This window comes from Amblyomma mixtum, chromosome 2 (genome assembly GCF_055824585.1).
Source record: "Amblyomma mixtum isolate Tamu chromosome 2, ASM5582458v1, whole genome shotgun sequence".
Classification (NCBI taxonomy): Eukaryota; Metazoa; Arthropoda; class Arachnida; order Ixodida; family Ixodidae; genus Amblyomma; species Amblyomma mixtum.
This window is the reverse complement of record NC_143013.1, coordinates 192,021,272-192,041,570: the sequence shown is the minus strand read 5'-3', so window position 1 is coordinate 192,041,570 and position 20,299 is coordinate 192,021,272.

Genomic DNA, 20,299 nt, shown 5'->3' with positions numbered 1-20,299 from the left:
TGCAGGTCTCAAAGATAAAGCTATCACTGTTTATCGATCAGTTTACCAATGAACGTGGAGAAGGGGGGAGGCGGGAGATAAGCCAGCAAAGCTTCTAAAAGCGATTTATTATGTGGGCAGGAATGAAACCTCCACAACATATATTTTTATCTGTAGTATGATACAACAGAAAACAGAAGAGGCTAATGTCCGTCGAAGAGCACTCTGCAGACAATGCTCTATACAGATTCTCATGGCTCCTTGGTCCTTACCTTTGGAGCTGCTAATGGGAAATCACAGAGGGTGGCACATTAAAGGGGGTTACCGTGGCTTAAAACGATTAACCACGATGTCCTGAAAATCGGTCAAACACTTTGGCTGCCGAGCCAATTCTGCATCCGCTCCTCCAACCCTATATTCCTTAGTTCTATGGTACTAAAGGTCACCTGGTTTGAAAGAACTCCCGTTCAGAGACTGCCCCTTTTTTTTAAGCATGAAATGCTTTTAGCCCCCGTTGTCGGCAGTGTGGTGACGTCACGCCGAGACCGAGAGCCATCATCCGGGCACTGAAATCCGCTCATCCGGGCACTGAAATCCACTCATCCGGGCTCTGAAACGAGAACATCCGGGCACCGTACGAGACTTAACGAGATTTAACGAGACTCTCTAAGCCCTCCTACGCGACCGGCATGCAAGCGCCGGTTGGTCTCCAAAGGAGTCACAAAAAATAACTGCTGTCAGTGCCTTCTCAATGTTTATCAAGATATCAGTCGCTGTGCGTTTGATAATGCACGGAATTATAATTTCCGATTTCTAATAACGCGTGCAAAAAGCACATAAATGCACGATACACTTCGTTGTCATACGTGATCTCTTAGGGGCTTCGCGCATCGAAGCAAAGCCGCGCAGGCGCACAGGGGCCCAGGGCAGAAGCGCTGCGTTCAAAGGGCAAGGCATCGCGCCGAACGGGTGGTGGCGTTCCTCCCTTCCATTACGGTGCGGTTCGGGAGTCCACCGAGATGGCAGAGAACTACTGCGCCATTTCCTTTCCTCAAAAAAACTTGCGTTCAAATGGCAAGGCATCGCGCTGAACGGGTGGTGGCGTTCCTCCCTTCCTGTACGGTGCGGTTGGGGTGTCCACCGAGATGACATTAGGCCCGTAAACATTTCACGCTTACTCTACTCTCGGTTACGGGAGAGGCAGAGATTTTTTTTTTAATTTGGTGTAGAAATAGAAATCTAGGTAATAAAAGTTTATGCCGGGTGGCTCTACAAGCAGCCGCCTCAACCAGACGCGCGTTTGCATCGCTCGTACTTTTTGAAGCTTTTTGGCCCGCACGTTTTTGGGCTAGGCTCCTAAAAATGGTTATAAAACTACCACCGCGTTCGTCGCCACCTGTGGACAAAAGTTTCAATGTTTCCGCGTCGAAGACTACCGCAGGAAAACATCCGTAAACATCCGATACGCGTGCCGACTATGCAACCAACATGGCTACCAGGCAGCCGCGACAACATAGAGCTTCTATTGCGCTGCAAGGAATTTATGAGATGTAGTATACTTCTGAGTGTGTATGTGACTGAGCCAAAGCTCACTGCCCAACGGTTTGTAAGTGTGTATCAAGTTGAATTTGCTGATTCACATCAATAAATAGTTGTCAAAGCATGCAGTGTCATGTGCCTATGCTTTTTGAATGCTGTTTGCATGCTGTGGGCATTTCGAACGCAAATGGAAAGCTTAGTGATTGTCTCTATATCCCATATTGCATGAATGGGCGCCTGCAGTGCCGATGGATGCAATGAAATACCTCAAAAGACCATCCCACTGACACACAAAACACAGTGAAAAGTTTCTAAAATGAATGACACAAAACAAAAGTGCAAAATGCGACAAAGGGTGTGAAAGGTGAAGTAGGGCTCTTACACCAACTATAAAAGTGTGTGACATCAAACAGCTTTCACGATTTCAAGTCAGAAAGGGTGGACTAGTGAGTAAAGTCTCATTTAAAGGATGTTTTGGCACCTGAAGTTGCCCTTTTCTAGGGGTGTAAGGGTGATGGTTATAGGCACTCTAAACCACCCTTAAAGGTGTAACTTGGTTAACAGTGTACTGATCATGAACATTGACGAGAGCGCAATAAAGCCAGACGGACGAAAAAAAATAAGAAATAACAACACTACTGCTGCAGCTGTTCTGCTTTTTGTGGTTGCTTCATGTTTTCTCATCCTCCTTTAAATTCGCAGCACAATGAATTTGTGCTTTGAAAAGCTTGTGAACAAGACTATGACGGTTTGCAACGCGCCTTTCTGCAACAATGATTTCTTTTGGAGCACCTGTGTGTTGCGGTGATCTTTTGACTGACGTAAATTGTGATTCACCTTTGAGGGAAACAGTTTTCAGGAGCGACTACCTATGCGCCTTTCGGTCCAGCTGCGATGGAGAACAGGCTGTAGGCCTAGCGACAACCAGGCCAGCAGCGCAGGCCGTCGCCCGGCACGATCGCAGGTGGCGCTGTTGTGGAAAGCTCACTAAAGCCCCTCAATAATTTGAAAGTAGCGACACTCTCCTCCACTCCGGCGTGTTGCTCCTCGAATATCCTCGCCCGCCGGCTGCGCGCGCTGCACACGGCACGCTTTTTTGGGCGTCGCTCGCTCGCCGTCCGGGCAGTTGGCTGGCACATGCGCGCGCTCTTAAGTTCCCGCTTTTTCCACGCTCTGTTATTGAATAAAAACGCGAGAAAGACATGCGACACGCGTGACTACCACGAGCCACATAAATTAGCGTTTCGTACGCGCAATGAAAGTGCCAATTACGAGCGCTTGCGGCACGAAGAAAACCACGAGCTGGGTACATCTCACATTCTTTTTGATTTTTCAGTACCGTAAGTCTCAACACGGCATAGTATATGAAGCATAATATTTACAATATATTTGAACATTCCTGAATATTTTCAGCATACCAATGTTTAGTTAAATGTATATTCACTTCGAACTAATCATCGCGGAAGTACAGTTTATGAAGTTGTTCACGAGTGGAGTTCCAGAAGTGGGATGGTTGCTGGGAACAAGCTGGGGCGTTTGCTTCGATGGCCGTCCTAAAATTTTTCATTAAGGTTCAGTCTGAGTTTGGCACCGCTCAGTGAACATGCAACGGCTTAATCGTTTTTGTAGTTGAGAATTTTCGCGGCGGCTTGAAAACGAATATCAACTTTTTTCTATTAATCATGAAACGACTGCAGCTCCCGTTGTCGGCGACCTTGAGGTGATGTCGAGCCGAAGCCGAGAGCCAAAGATCCGCGCACCGATTTTCCGTCATCCAAGGAAAGTGTTTGAAAGAAAAAACTGGTAATGGCGCAAGAAACGGGGACACAAAAGTCACACAAAAGACAGGACAGACGCCAACTTGCAACTGGGGTTTATTGCACCAAGCCTGCCTTTTATACCACAACCAAGCCATATCAACAAATGCGTAAATGTTGTACATATCAAACGGCAATTCATGCGAACACTGGCAATAAAGTAACGCTGACTATTACAGAATCTAATCTAAACAGAGCTTGGGAAGCCGACTTATTTTCTGGCCAGCAGAAACCATAACAACATCAACCAAGGCAAACAAGAAAAAAGAAACAAGGCACTGGGGCATGACAAGTCCAGACAAACGAATTATGAAACACGTGATGAAGGCGAAAAAGAGCAAAAAAATCGAACGACTATGAGATAAAACCACGTGAAAAAAGATGACCAACAATAACCTGGAAAAAAAACATGACCAACAATAACAATAAGGAGGGATGAAGTCAGAAGATACAGCACCTAACGTCCAGTGATAAAAACTGAAGATCATTCCTGAACAACAGTCGTCTTAGCGTCTAAGAATCTAAAAATTGTAAAACACCGAAAGAAAGGACGAAATAAGAGCACAAAACCAAGGGAAATCTGCGAACTACAAAAAACCTTCTATAGAAATCGTCTCGGCGCTGCTAAGAATAATGGAAGGCCTGCTAACGCATTTGTTTCCAGCTTTTTCGATGAAATATGCCTCAACAATTTCTCTCAGTTTTATCTTTCCCACTCTTCAAAAATCTAGTTTTCTCGAATTCGGGACGGCAATTAGAACAGCTCTTGCAGTGGTCAACCAGGAGTGGTCAAAAGGCAGGCTTGGTGCAATAAACCCCAGTTGCAAGTTGGCGTCTGCCCTGTCTTTTGTGTGCCTTTTGTGTCCCCGTTTCTTGCGCCATTACCAGTTTTTTCTTTCAAACATCAACCAACTCGCCCAAACTAGAGTTTTACTTAAGGAAAGTGTCCGCACCCCAAAATTTGGCCCCCTCAACCACCGAAATTTGACCTTGTCCGAATTTCATCAAAAATTGGTGTCAAGCCTAATTTTAATATGACCAATTCAATGGTGAGCTCCAAAATTAGGTGGGCTATCCCCAAAATTTGTCTCTCTGAACCCCATAAATTTGACATCCATATTTGACCAAAATTGGGGTCCAACCTAATCTGACTATGGGAAACTCAGTGTTGGCTTCCAAATTTAGGTAGACCACCCCCAAAGTTTGGCACACTTGGGCATTTTTCGCCCACATTCTATTCCTTTTTAAATCCGCTTAAAGAGATGTTTCGTTAGGAAAGAAAAAAACTGATAGCAACGACCGTGACAAAACCCAAGAGAAACTTATAGGGTCTTAGCAATTTGGTCAGCCACAGTCAAGGCTATCCTAAAGCAAGTGCCTGACTAATATAATTATGCCTTGAGTATAAATCCAGTCACAATATGACACACAGTTTTTCAGATGCAATGTTTATTACAGATGAGTCGTGTATGTTTACGACGAAAATATACATAAAAACCACGAATAAGCCAGCTGTGGACATCTGTCACCCGTTGGGTGCAGTTCTCAAAACAAAACACAGAAAACAATTGAAACAGCTCAGATGTAGGCGTATAGTTTTTGAGCGGATGATGTATTCAACAAAACGCTACGCGTCCATGCTCAACTGAAGCAAATGATCGCAAACTGTAGAAATGAATATACAAAAATGGCATGCATTGGATATTTACAATACTTGAGTAGATTCAGGCAACGATGGAAAGCACTGAAGTTATTAAAAAATGAATTATTTGTGTGAATGCAATGTGAGGTCTTTTCCGAGAATGTGGCACTGATAATCTCACCTGGTAGAAGCGTAACGGTTCAGCAAAACAACAAATAAGCGTAGATCGTTAGACAAGCTGCATTCATAAAAAAAATCTAGGTTAAATCTCGCTCGGGACATGCGCCGCATTACTGCGATGTGCACCATTACCAGAGATTCGAAAAATTTACCGCACCGCGGATACCGCTGCACGCATACCAACACTTTTGCTTCCACACTTGCTAACACATGCAGACACATTGTATGCATCAGCCGCCGATACTATAGCACGTTGAGCGGAACCATGAAGTGACAACAATAACACACATAATGATGCAAAATGATCAGTGTATTAAGTGAGGTTGTTGGCTTTGTGATGCGCATGCATGCAGTTTCAGTATACACATTCGCTTGGAAGAAATGCAGAGTTGCTCGCAGAGGTGGGCAGTCTTCGGCGGGGTAAAGTTCTTGCGGCCGATGCTGTGCAGCCGATTTTTTCATCTAATGCTGTCTTTCTTGCCGCTCGGAATCGCGAAAAGAACAAAGGCTTTTTCACGTCGGCTTGTGCACTGAAATACGCAGCAACTCGGCATAGCGCTGCTCTAAAAGAGCGCGAATAACGCGAAGTGCAAGCGCGCGATGCCAGGGAGCTCGGTCGTAGCTATAGTGAACTAGAATACTATAGTCGTAGCAGCGGCGACTGGCCAAAAAATGGCGCCGACGAAAAATGAAAACACAAAAAGAGCGAACTTTCCGCGCGCTTTTCCCGGAGACCGCCCGCGGAGCCAATCAACGTTGAGAAAAGCGCCGATGGGAGAGGTGAGAGAGGAGGATCGGCGAGGGTGCGCGGCGCGGCGGCATAGTCCACAGAAAGACGCTACTTTCAAATTATCGAGGGGCTTTAAAGCTCACTACTTGCGCAGGTATGTTTTGTCGGATGGATGGATAGGAGCGCCCCCATTACAACGGGGTGGTGGCAATTGCCACCATGCTCAGCTTTTCTTTCTTTATTATTTTTTTGTTTACTGTGTTGACAATTCCCATTAAGAATCGCCATCATCTTTACCTACGGTTTCCTACAATTCTAACCTAATGCCACATCTCTCCTTTTCAGCCACCAATCTTCCAATCGCTTTTTGCTAACTTCCACTGCAGATTTATTTACATGACCATTGTTATCTTTAAACCCTAGGGCCTCAGGAAGAGTGACTGCGCCTGCATCGACATCCGTATCGATACCATCACATTTATTATGAGGTGTTCAATTGTTTACACAGATCTACCACACACTTCGTCGTTAAATTTCTTTTGTAGCTACGCGTTCTAAGACACCCTGACCTAGCTTCAAAAAGTAGGGCACTGTCTCTTGAGTTATCATAGAAAAATTCTTTCCTGGTCTGCCTTTTCCAGTATCGATATAGTTCTACACTCATCCAATTTTTAACTTCCGCGTTTTTAACCTGTCGTTTAATGCTCTTGCTTTCTCCGTCATCATGACCGGCATACATACTGGTTAGTTTTCTAGTTCTTTTCCGCCAGTGTGAGTCAACGCTCTTTCTGTATCAATATTTAAATACCTTAGCTGCCCACCTGTTATCGTCCAATTTCCTCAGGCGTTCTTCATATAGTATTTTACTCTTAGCTTCGCGTGCTTCGAAAGATGCCCAGACCATATCCCCTTGTACTGCCTCGTTTGTGGTTTTGCCGTGGGCACCTAGTGCTAATCTTCCAACAGCTCTCTGATTTACGTCTAATACCGACTGAACTTCTGCCCTTAAGCACAGAACCGCATTGCCGAAAGTAAGTCCCGGCACCATTATTCCTTTCCCAATACCTCTTAGTACTTCATATTTGTTGTACCCCCATAATTCCCTATGTTTCATTATCCCAGCGTCTCTTCGTCCTTTTGCTCTAAGAGCCTGTTCGTGGTTTTCTGTGTATATCTGCCCTTCGTTTAGCCATATCCCGAGGTATTTGTATTCGGCCATTTTGGGTATTTCGTGGCCTTGTATTGTAAGCACCTGGTCAGTTGTATCGTTAAAAATCATCACACCTGATTTAGTTACGCTAAAACTGAATCCTAGAGCGTCTCCTTAGCAATTAACCAAAGTTTGTAAATCTTCCTGGCTATCAGCTAACAGTAAAATATCCTCCTCATACATTAAACCCGGGAGTCGCTGCTCAACTACATTTCCGCCTAATCTGTACGGCAGATTATAACCTAGATTACTTTCTTCTAGCCTTCTTTCCATATTTATCACGTAAAGCATGAACAGCAGCGGTGAAAGAGGACAACCTTGCTTTAATCCTTTGTGCACCCCCACAGTTGTGGTACTTTTTTTCCCTTCCCATGTAATTTCAACTTCATTATCTCGGTAGATTTCCCGTAGAAAATCAATTACCTCATGACCTAAATCTTTCAATATGCTCCACAGGAGTTCCCTGTTCACGTTATCGTATGCACCGCTTATGTCCAGAAAGGCTAAAAACAGAGGTCTGTTTTCCGCCTTAGCTATTTCTATGCATTGGGTAAGCACGAACAGGCTATCATCTAAAAGCCTACCCCTTCTGAACCCATTCTGAAGTTCTCCGAGTATCCGATTACCTTCTACCCATGACTGCATTTTTAATTTCACCACCTGCATTGCCAGCCTTTACATAACAGACGTTATCGTAATCGGACGGAAGGATTTGATGTTCATCTTATCTCCTTTCCCTTTATAAATCAAATTCATTTTACTCTGTCTCCAGCTGTGCGGAATTTGCTGATTTGTTATGACTGTCTCCAATGCTTTTATCAGCGCTTTCTTGCTTCTTGGGTCAAGTTCATTAATCAGCTTAATTGGAATTTCGTCTATCCCTGCGGATGTGGTATTAGGAATATTCGTTTCCGCCTTTTCCCAGTTAAGACTAGTCAGTTCTAAGCTGTTCTCTATTGTGCTGTCCTGTGTTGCCGCCTCACATGGGGAAATTGCCCCATTGTCGTTGCTAAAAGACGCACCTATAAATGATGTAATGTAGTTCACAGCATCGTCTCCCTCTAAGCATTTTCCCTCAGAATCTATAATCTGTTCCTGCGTTCTTTGATTGGTTTTTCCCAACCAGCTTATATGGTTCGAGAATTTTCTTGGCCCCCCTTTATTTGCCTCGCGATCTTTAGCCAGCCATTTATCAGAGGACTGCTTCATTTTAGCCTGGACTAGGACCTGAACTTGCTGTTTCTTTTGTCGATAAGATTCCCATTTTTCGCCTATTTCCTCTTCAGATAACTGCGCCTTTGCAAGGAACCCAGACATGTTCTTTGCAAGTTGATTTTATTGTTTGCCTATTTGTTCCTTGATGTAGCAGCCTACCTACTCCTCCTCCCTTCTTCTCCGTTGTTGTTCTGTTGCACCCTTCCCAGACATAACAATCGATTAAAGGTGGATCTTCTAGATCCCTCAGATGTGTCTCGCATAGAGCGTACACACCTACTGCTTCATCCTTTAACTGCTGTTCTATTTCTAGCCATTTCGCTCTCTTTCTACCCCCTTGCATATTTATGTAACTGATCCTGGCGTTAAATTTCTTTTTCGTAGTTTTCTTTCTGGGCCTCCTAGTGGTCATTTTGTTGGGCTCAGCCACCATTGTTACATTTACTACATCGCTTCCACCTACCCCTACGCCCTGAGCCACCGTGGACCCCCTAAAAAAGCTACCACTCGGCCTCCGAGGCGCCAGCCTATCTCTTTTTTTTTATTCAAAAAAATTTAGACAGCACAGTGCCTTGGTGCAGAGGGCAACAGGCGAAAATCAATCCGCCTGACTGGGCCCTAAGCACCACTCGAACACAACAGCAAGGGGCACATACAAGCACATACATAAACAATATAATGATCACAGTGCAAATGTTTGTGGAACACAACTTCCTAATAGAAACATTCATTATATTCTTATTAAGCAGAAAACACGTCTAAAAAAACCATAGGAAAGGACAGTGAAAGAGCATAGATCAAAAATATGTATGGAAACTAATAGTATACCTAGAAAAACAAAAGAAAGAAGAAAAAAACAGAAAAAAAGAGCAGTGCAAGTGCAGATACAGATCCCACATATATATAGAAACTAACTGTGTACACAAAATCGAAACAAATGTGCGACCAATAGAAAGATGTAAGCAGAAAAAAAATATAGTGCATTTTCCTGAAAATAAATTTTCGCCCGCTTACGAAAAGCAAAGAGAGAGGAAGATTTCTCCATAATATCAATTAAGTCGGGATGGAGATCAAAAGGTTTGGGATTTGCCAGTTTAAAGACTGCCTACCATAGTTTGTTCTGTTTCTTGGTTTCTGTATTTTCGTGTGCCTGAACTCATATCGTGTTTGATCGGTCGTGTATTTAGAAAAAAATTGTTGACGATTGGCTATGAGTTCCAAGAATGCCACCTGAGACAGTCGCTCATAATATAATGTTTGTATAGGTAGTATTTGGTTTTTGCTGAAGTAGGAAGATGTGGAGTCATATCTTGATAAATTTTCGATAAAGCGAACAGATTTCTTTTGCAATAAAAAAAGGCTTTCAAGATTTTCTTTTCCAGTGACTCCCCAGATAAGCAAACAATAGCGCAACCTTGAATGAACTACACTGAAATAAAGCTGGCGCCTTAGCCGGAGCGGTAGAAATGGGCGAAGCCTGCTGAGCATTCCAATGCATTGTGCTATGGTACGCTTTATGCGCTGAATATGTGGTGTCCAGCGGAGATTTTCGTGGAATTGTACGCCTAAGAATTTTACTTGCGTAACGCGCTCTAAAGGTCGAGACAGGAAAATTATCGGATTAGCGAGGTGAATTGGTCTGTTGCCAGAAGAGAATACAATATATTTGGTTTTATTAACATTGAGTGCTAGTTGGTTGGCTGCAAGCCACTGTGACAAATTCGTGAGCCATATATTTATAGTAGCAACTGCAGTTGATAAGTTGGGTGTAGAAAAGAAAACGTTGGTGTCGTCTGCACAGAGAATGATTTCTGGCGTGTCTGGTATTGATACAATGTCGTTAATATAGAGAAGGAATAAAATAGGACCTAGTATATGGAGCCTTGCGGTACACCATATATTATCTTTCTAAGTTCAGATTTAACGTTCTCCTACCCTTCCACTGAAATGGATGCCATCTCGTCCAAAGTCTCTGCCCATACCTGCTTTGTCCACTTCCTTGTTTATGTCTACCACCTCAAAGCCTTTCTCGAGACTTAACTGCCTTATCTCTCGATTAAGATTCACAACGTCGTTAGCAAGCTCTACATTCCTTCCTTGTACCTCTGGTACTGTACACATCACGATCTGCACTTGCTGTGCTATCGCCCTTATACCGTCAACTCCCTCAGCTAATCTTTTTCCTACTTATGCGGCGTTACCATTCAGGACATCATTTAGCCCCGCCGCTACCACTACCAAGTTACGCCTTGCAGCCTTCTCGGAAAGTTCACTTTTAGTCGCTCTCAGAACGTCGTCCATTGTCCTTCCTGGAAACACCCCGACTGCTACCCGCCTATCACCCTTCACACGGTCCAGAATAGCTCTTTTGCAGCCCCCCACGTTTGAGTCACCAGCGATAAGCACTAGGGTACTCTGCCCCTCCCTCCTAACTTCCGGATCTTGCTGTCTCTTATCAGCGACTATGACCTCATTTCCTGGAAATAGCTCGTTCCCCATCTCAGTACCGCCTCGACTTCCCAGCTGCCACCTGTGTGTAGCAGTTCCTGCCTGAACATGTCTGACCTACTGGCGTATCGCTGTCCATGCCAGGGCAAGCCCCATCCACGTGGCTGGCGCTGGAATGCCCGCCATTGTGGCTTCCCATGGCGGTGTCAGCCGTTTTTGACTCCAACTAACAAAGCTGTTCTTGAAGCTGTTACTAGAGCATCCATCCTTAGCACTAGTTCGCTGTTCGCCTTTTCAGCCCTGTCTAGGCGTGCACTTAATACGCAGAATTCGCACATAAAATCTGCGCTTTCGGCCTCCTACACCGAATCAAACCGCGTTTCTTTTAAATTCACCGACGCCTCACACTCCGTACAACTAACCTACAGTAGCTTAACCATCTAAGCAACACTCGATTATTGCTTCCACCAAATGCTAAGATATCTACAGACTCAAGACAAACACACTTGAAAACACGTGCACAAATAAAATAAAATTCTGCCTACCGCAAATGCCAATAGATCACTTAGAAAAAAATAGGTATCTCTCTAAAGGATAACGCACAAACAAACACTGCCGGCCGAATATAGGTCACTGACCTAATATCTATTCCTTAACCTGCACTTCCCCTAATAGCCTAAAAAAACTAAACACGCTTTTAAAAATATTAAAGGAAAGTACTCATCTATTTTACGCAGTCGCTGTCGGTCCCGGTCTCCACGCGTGATCCTCGACTACAGCACCCTCTATGATAGCGCAGCTGTTTTGTCTGTTTGGCTGTGGGCGGAACTTGAACAAGCGGCGCGCCGGTTCTTGGCCCTTCGTGTGTCCCTGCTTGCAATGAAGCTGCAGTTCCCAAACCGACAACCGGAGCTGTGCACCTGGCATGCTGTTGCACATGTCTTTCCCGCTTCAGTTACTTCCGATCGGCGCCGCCGCGAGCGAAGAGGTATTAATCAGTACGGACAAGATTATCAGCTCTCCAGTAGTGGAGATAATTTCAGAGCCTATAATTAAAGCTCCCCTTTCTCTTCCTTCATCCCTTCCCTCATACGGGCGATGTCCGTCGACCAATGTCATTTCCTCAACGTTTACCCATCGTCAATAATCGGGATCGCTTCTCCAAGCTAGGGGTTCTTTTCGCGTCGTCTTACCAAATGTGCTCCGCTTTTCGTGACACCCACAAGTGGCAGTGCTAGATTAAAAAATGCTCGAAACGTGCATTTACGGAAGCGAGTATGTATCTTTAACCGTCGTTAAATAATGCACGCAAAATAAAATGAACTTCCTCAAACAAAAATGATATCTAAGGCTGTGCCATTTCTTTCACGTGTGCACCTGAAAACCACAAAAACAAGTTGTGACTTGATATCTTAGCTACGAGTTCAACGCTTAAACAAGAACTTCAGGGGGAAACGAACTGGTCACAATAAAGAGGCTGGTCAAAAGAAAGTATTTTCGCAGCAGCGGCTTTTTATTGCCCGGCAAAATACGTGCATGGATGAAGGAACAGAAGACCATGTAAAGCAAGAAACAAAAGATGCACTTCGGGGTGGGGCTTGGAATGATTCTCTCTTCCGCAGGTACACGTACGAGGGTGAGAGGTCCGTAGAATTGTCCACGTTCCACTGGCGCAGCTTGCTTCCTCGGGCTTGCTCTCCATAAACAAACTACGTACTTGAACGCCATCACACAAGCACAGCCACATCGTCGTCGTCCGAAGAGTCGCTGGCGGAATCGTCCGTGGGTGGCGATGACAGGATATCATGGGCTTTGCGCATGATAAAGTCCACGAAGAACGGCACGTAGAGGCCCACGTCACGCCGGCTACCACGCAGGTCGTAGAGCTTCCGGCAGGAACGAGCCAGGATTTTCTTGACCTCCGGGTTCCTCCCTTGATAAAAGGCCATTTCCGGGTGGAGAAGGGCCTCATCATCAACGCCGCCGCTTATAGCTGCGGCGAACGACCGGCAAACCAGCATGGTTTGCGCAGATGAGGTGCCAGGGAGCACACAATTCTCATGGTACGCACCGTAGCCACGCCTAGCGAAATACCTGGTCGTCACCATGATTTGGGCAGCTGATATGCCAGCGAGAAGGACTTCTGCTCAACGCGCAGCGTGACTTCACACGGCAACGAATGGCATGGCTACAGAACCACTCCCCTTTTTATAGGCAGATGCGCGGGCGCGTGGTGAGGGAAAGGGAAACAGTCTTTCACCGGAAGTCCTTTCGAACCATGTGACCCTTAGGACCATCATCACAGCTCAGGAATGGGGGTTCAGTGAATTGGTCTTTTTCAAGTAGTCCACAGTCCTGGCTGATCTCATGCGAAGTGCATTTTCTGTCTACAGTCCCCTAAGCTGTCTCCAATCTTTCCTGCGAAGATTCGGTTACAATGGTAGGGCGCGGTTCTTTTGAGCATTCCTGGTTTTCCATAGCCAGAGGGGACAAGTGTGACTCATCTTTTGACACACCTTGGGCACAAGCACCCTTCCGCACCTCATGTGCTTAATCCGTGACGAACCTGGCCACATTTTCTCGCTTGAGGTATGTGCGTATGTGCGATGGTACAGCCGCCGGCTGTACCATCACGGCCGCTTTGCATCAAGCGGCCGTGGCAGCATATTCGCGGGCTCCGCGGCGCCACGCGGAATTTAAACCTTGGTGACAGTGTATGAGCTTTGACGCCTATTTGACACCTCGGATTCAGTGAAAAGCTTTTCGCGCTGTCAGTGTTTATTTTTGCATTATCTGTTATTTAATGAGCTTACTTTTCAGTAAAGCATCCCGCCGGTGCTTCAACGAATGGGAAGCAACGCGGCGAAACTGTTGTACTGCTTATTTGTTCGGGTTCAAAACCATCGGTGCGCGGGTACATCACTTTGTTACGTGAGATGCGACCAGCGTTATCTGTAAGGATTGTAGCCACGCGCAATTATTTTGACCTTGTTCCGGCTTGTTGCAGTTGCTTTTGTTGTTGTTAACCTCGTACCATGGCATGCGCCATTGTACGAGGCTAACTAGCGCCTTAACTCGAAGATTCCTCGTCTTCGATGACCGCCGAGCGCGGTTTTTCAAATTGCCACCGCCAAATACTTGTTTTTTTTTATATATGGGCGCAAGTCAGTCCATTAACAATTTTTTTCTAGTGCCACATTAATCTTCTCATCTGTTTTTTAGGCACTGTCGCCACCTCTTGATTATATTTAAGTAAACTAGAGCAGAAATACTTCCTTTCTTGTCTCCTCCCTCGCTTACAATTTCTCAACGAAAGAAATCCAAGTTGGATAAAAGGGTGAGAGGTTTGGCTTGCAAAAGCACTCTGATCGTCCAGTTGCTAATTGCGGTGACTTTGCACGCGAATTTCGCCATTGTACATTCGAGTTCTTAATTTATTGGATGGTTTGCTATGATTCATTTTTATTATTATTGAAACTTGAGACCTACGAAAAACAAAAGATGGACGCTGTCCGCGTCTGCTAATTTTCTAGAAAATAGACTACAGCTAACCTTCAAGGTGACCTTGCAACCAATGTCTTCGACAATTATCTTGAGCTTCTGTGTCTTTCTCATGTTAATATTTTGATTATTTTAATGTTCACCATGAACCCTGTCCTTTGTATTTCTTGTTGATTTTACCGACCACTCATTATGAAACGACCCCCCCCCCCCCCCTATGTAATGCCCTAAGCCAAGGGCCCTTAAGAGTAAATAAATGATGATGATGATGACCTCACGTGTTTGCAGGGCTTCACCAGGTTATCTTTTATGGCTCTGTTATTATTTTGCACCTTCGGAGCGCTTTTATGACTGAAATATGCGATTTCTGGTACCTTGGTGCAGGCGGTTCGGCTTGCGGTAACACATACAAACGGGGCTCTAACTGGGAAAAGAAGGGCGGGCGAGGAGCGCTTTACACACACGAAGCCGGTTAAGAAGGGATACTCGATGATTTTGCCAGGGAGGCCATGTCCTTTTCACATCGCGTTCTTTACACAATGGAGATGTCTATTCCGGAGTATAAGGACTCAAAAACCCGCGAGCTGCTTTCTGCAGACGGGTGCACCTATGCCATACCCGTGTACAGTTGACAGCACCTTCGCTGATTGCTACGTGAACATTTCTTCAGGGATCTGCCTGGTCGGGAGGAGAATTAGAGATAAAACAGTGACGCTGGACAAAGGATTCATTAGAGAGCCTATGTTTCAAGGCCGATCCGAGACATTCAGGATACACTAGTCTGAAGCCCGAGGCGTGCTTTTTTAACTGACTTGCGAGCCATTGTTCGGGGTTCGTCGCCACACAAGTCGGCAATTAGCCGACAATGCAAGTGCGAAAATTTTGGGGACATTTACCTCTGAATTCTAAAAAAAAAGACCGCTAAAAAACAAAATCTGTTCAAACACTTCCTCTACTGAATAAAGAAGAAGAAAACATTCATAAAAATTTTACAATATTTAGACACGTTTAGCGTCTGACAGTTTCCATGTATTTCCTATAGACGCTGGCAACCCTCTTAAGCCTGTAGTGAAGCGCCGGTGGCATCTCAGATCGCCTCACATAGTTCCTATGCTGAAACTAAATAGTCCGTAGTGACTGTTTTCATATCAGCAAATGAAAAAAAAAATAATCGCTAGCCAAACCAAAAGCACAGTGATTTACGTTGACATGCTATATAGAGCTAATTATTACGCTATCTTTATTTACTGCTCTGATCTCTTAGCACAGCAATTCAGACATTTCTTTGTTTGTCCTACCTACTCCCCCCATGTGCAAGTTATCAAGCAGAATTTCTAAGGGGATAGACTTGTATGGCCAATTACCGATGAAACCGGTCGTCTTTGTCGGTGTCCAGGAAAAGTGGTCCAGAAAATCCCACAAATTTGTTATCAGTGAAGAAAAAACTCCTTCCTTGGGCGTGGGGCATTCAACAGAGGAGCCATGGACTTCCGGAAGGGGTGCGCCCCGCCTTCGCGGAATTTCGTATATCTTTTTACACACTAGCAGAAAACAACTACACAAGTTTAGGTCCCGCATATCCGTATGAAATGCCCTTCAGGATTGCAAGCCAACTTTGCATGTTACACACTGCAATTTAGACACTGCTGCTGACGAAGCCGTCATCCCGTTTGGTGGACAGAAGAGTCTTCACATCGTGGACACCGACTATGCAATTGTATGTCAACAAAATTATACCGGTGCGACATATGCAGTTAGAACAGTATTTCGGATAATGAACATCCGCAGCCCAGTCAGCTTCGAAATGCGTCCTATGGCAGAATAAACCGCTCAGAACAATGCTTTCATAGTCCATTATCGGTTACAACAATTTAATCTATTCCCTGAGAGCCAACTTTAAAAGATATAAAGCCATGTAAATGCTAGAACGACACCAGCCAAACAACGTTCTACGCAAAAGTGCGCGTAGTTTTGAAAGAGCTTAGACCTCCAGTTTGAGGAATTCACCAGCGGATTTTCTGGCTTTCAACCGGGTTGCGTTGGTATCCGCAAAGATTAATTCGCCACTTCACTGTCGAATGGCTAGTCACGGCGACCACTTCCAGGGGAAAAAAAAGCTTGCATGCTTTCACCCGCATGCTTTCACCAATGTTTGCGATTTCTACTTCTGCGGAATTCCACCGAAACAACCAAGACAGCCCAACACGGACCAGCCCATTCAACGAGCAGCACACGCCGTGACGAACAAAGCCTCTCTCGTTCGGGGATGACACGTCACACACTCTCCTTTCTTACTTCCGTGTACGGTTCCAGGAACCAACCGGGAAAATCCTGATGAAAAGGAAGATCCCCAGTTATAGCGTTGAAGTCAAGTGTATTATCCTGGGCAAACAGCACAACGCATTGCTCAGCTGGTAAATGCCAAAAATAGACAGATTGTCAAAAATGAAGAAAACTTTGTTTTGAAACGTAAGCACTCCTATTACTCTCAGGTTCAGCTACAGTATTTTTCTTTTAAACCTTGCCATGTGCAACTTTGTCGTGCATTCAAAAGCAGAAACCTTGGTAATCGCTTTCGCGAAAGATGTTCAGCATATGCGGGAAGTATTAGGTACATTGCAGTACGTGCATTTTAGGATAACACTTCCCAAACATGCAGTGACCAAAAGGTAAATTTTTGACCAGAACTAGCCGAGGCCATGCCACTTGTAAAATGAGACATTGTAAGACCCAAAACGGACGACACAGCGCTGTGTCGTCCGTTTTCTTTTCTTTTGTGCTCGTCTTCGTTCGCGCTGTTTATTCAAGATGCTTAACCAACTAGCCCGCCGAAACGTGTTAACGCAAGTTATTGTAAGACAGGCCTTCGGCTCCCGAACCCTCGGCGGCTGGCTTAAGAAAGAAGACGACGATGACAACGGCGCCGATGCTCGTGCGTGTGCGCTGATCGCTGCCGCTGGGACTCATCGCTGACTCAGGACCAGTATATTATTCTTACACCGTGCTCAGGACTGAACCGAGCCGGTACCGCTAGCCGTTCGCGACGCAGCGCCTTCGAAGACGTCCTACACTACTTTAATGAACAGATCATGAATGCCATTTTTGAATTATGTAATACAGTGTACATATAAATACAAATAAAAAATCGGTTTTGATCGTCACTCTATTGCAATTCTAGTGGGCTGAAATAATCCAGAGCACTCCAATGTGGCCCATCTGATATCCACAGTGCGTCTTTATCACTGGATAAAGAAGCCTCTTACTATAAACATTTATCGTCACTCAATATGGGTGAGCCCATGTTTACCATGCCACATGCTACAGTAAGGAGCTGATCAATATGCGGTAGCCTTTCCCATAATATTGTGCCATTAAACATTCTGAATATTTGCACTCTGAATAGCCCTTTCAACATAGACTCTAGCCCTTGCAATGTGAGTTGTCTTCAAGGCTTCAGTTTCAGAAAACTAGCTGTACTGTCCTACGAACGGAGGCACAATAATGTCCATACCATGAGATGCGCACAGATCATCAATAAAACAATTCAGTCCGCATGATGACGTCAATGAAAGACTCAAACTTGCTGAGACGGCAACAGTGCGTTGTAATGGCTTTGTCAGATGTTCGTCCACCAAATGGATTACTAATAAAAGTTATTATGCCACCTGGACTCACACGTAGAATAAATTTTGCAGTGTAAGTTGATTTATAATGGGAGTAGGCTAGCAGCCAACACGTCGCACGACTGGACCGTTGAACTGAAATTTCTGTACTGTATACGAACGCATTTATACCACTGTCAAAGGCGCAAAATAAAGTCCACTTACGAAGAGTGTCACTTGCGAAAAGTGCACTCTAGCACTGGTAAACGGCCCAGTGTAGGTGCATTCACCAAAGTGCGCACTCAGGTCGTAGTGCGTTCACAGAATACACTTTGGCCGCCGTGTACGTAGCCCCCACGGCAGTAATTTTTGCGTATAAAAGATATCATGTTGCAAAATGCGGATACAAGTCGTTTTTACGACTTGAAGATAATTTTTATTTGTGCAATGATTTTATGACAGCCTCTAGCAAAACTGATCACAACAGAAACATGAGACAGTCGTGGTTTGGTCTGTTTTGTTGGGGTTTAACGTCAGAAAGCAACTCACCCTATGAGAGACGCCGCAGTGAAGGGCTCCCGAAATTTCGAACACCTGGGGTTCTTTAACGTGCACTGACATCGCACAGTACACGGGCCTCTAGAATTTCGCCTTCATCGAAATTCAGCCGCCGCGGCCGGGATCGAACCCGCGTCTTTCGGGACAATCATCAGCGCAACTCACAAACCGGAGAGTCGTGTGGCACTGTGGCGACGCCACTTTCGTATTGGTCGCGGTTCGCGTCGTTCGTTCGTATGTTCGCTCGTGTAGCAGGCCTAGTTCGTTTTCCAAGTTGGCACAAGGTATACCTGCGACCTCGTTTCAGCTTTCTGCAGACCACCGTCTCAGCTCTCCGTGTTCCTGCCAAAGTGTATCCCTATCAGGTATGTTTCTGTTCATATTTTTCATCTGTTATTGGTTGCAGAAAGCTTACAGGAAGACCTTTTGTATCGTGCGTTGCCGTAAACGTCCGCGCAGTGAGCAGTGAACATCATTGGAGTGAACGCGGCGGCAGCTGATATTGCAGCTGATGAAAGCTGCGAAAGCAAGGAACGGACTACGTGGACCAATGAAGGGACGCGATCCCTAATTAGGATTGGGGAGCACCTTTTGGCGGACCTCCGCCCGACCAAGAGAAACCTGTAGGTGTATGTACATGACGAGGGCCGAACGGCTCCGTGCCTTCGGCATTAGTAGGAACACAAGGGAAGTAAAAATAATATACAAAACATGGGGAATAAGTACAGGTTGAAATCTTATCAAAAACATTATGGCGTATTGATTCACCATTAGCGAGCTATTCGTTGCCGCGGAAGTCACGCGCCATGAAATTAACATTTTAGTTTCCTATTTTCAAGCAGTGAAAAAAAAGGATTTCTGTAATCGCGATAGTCTTATGTATAAACGTTGTACCTCCCCGTGGGCTTTGTTTGATTTCAGGCAGCTGACAAGGACAGGCTCTCGGATGGGTTCCGGCGGCATGGAACTTTTATTGGAAACTCATCGATTTCTTAGTTCCCTGCAAGTCAACGAGGCAAGCCTCAATGAGGAAAGCATCTGCAATGAAAACGTCAGTGTCCTCCCTGAGGAGGTACACTATCTACATTATATAGCATTTTATAGCTGATGAAGGCACCTGTTTGTATCCTGTGGATGTAAACAAACAAGCTACTAGAAATGGGCCTACTTGAATAGGGCCAATCGCACATTCACATACATGGAAGAAAGCTGCTTTACTTTTGCCTTATCCACAGAGAGGTTTTTTTGCATGCAACTGGTTAGTTTAGCCTTCTCTTTTGCATATCGGTTCTACAGAAGCATTACACCATTTACTTTTTGTCATATTTTCGACAACATGGTGCATGGCGAAGTAAGGTGGACCGAGGAATCACGTGGTAACCTGAAGTAAGGCGGACTGAAGAATCGTGTCGTGACCCTACAGAAATGGAACCAAGCAGCGACTCCCTGCAACTAGCCCCCTCACTCGGGAGTCAGCTGCACCACAGGCACGTGCTGCGGTAAGGAGGCGGCTGGCTGCACCGTCGAAACTGTTAGCACAGCTTCTAAATGAGCAAGGCAGCTTCGCTCCTCACACTAATGACTAATGAAGCAAAGAAAGCAAGCGTTGGAAATGCAGAGTATGAGGACGCGCTTTACTCGTCCCCTGTGATCCGCTTCCCCGCAATTCACCCTAAACTTGTCATTCGCTTACCCGCAATGCAGCCTCCTAAGCCGTGTTAGTTACTTTAACTAACAAAGGAAGGCGCCGGAGTTGCAGCGACACGAGCGCAACGGATGGCTTGTTTGCTGCGCGCGCGCGCGCGGTGGAGGCGATCTTTCGTGCTCGGGCCTGGGAAGCGCGCTGACGTCCACGCGCGACGCTCCGTTTAGCGTCGG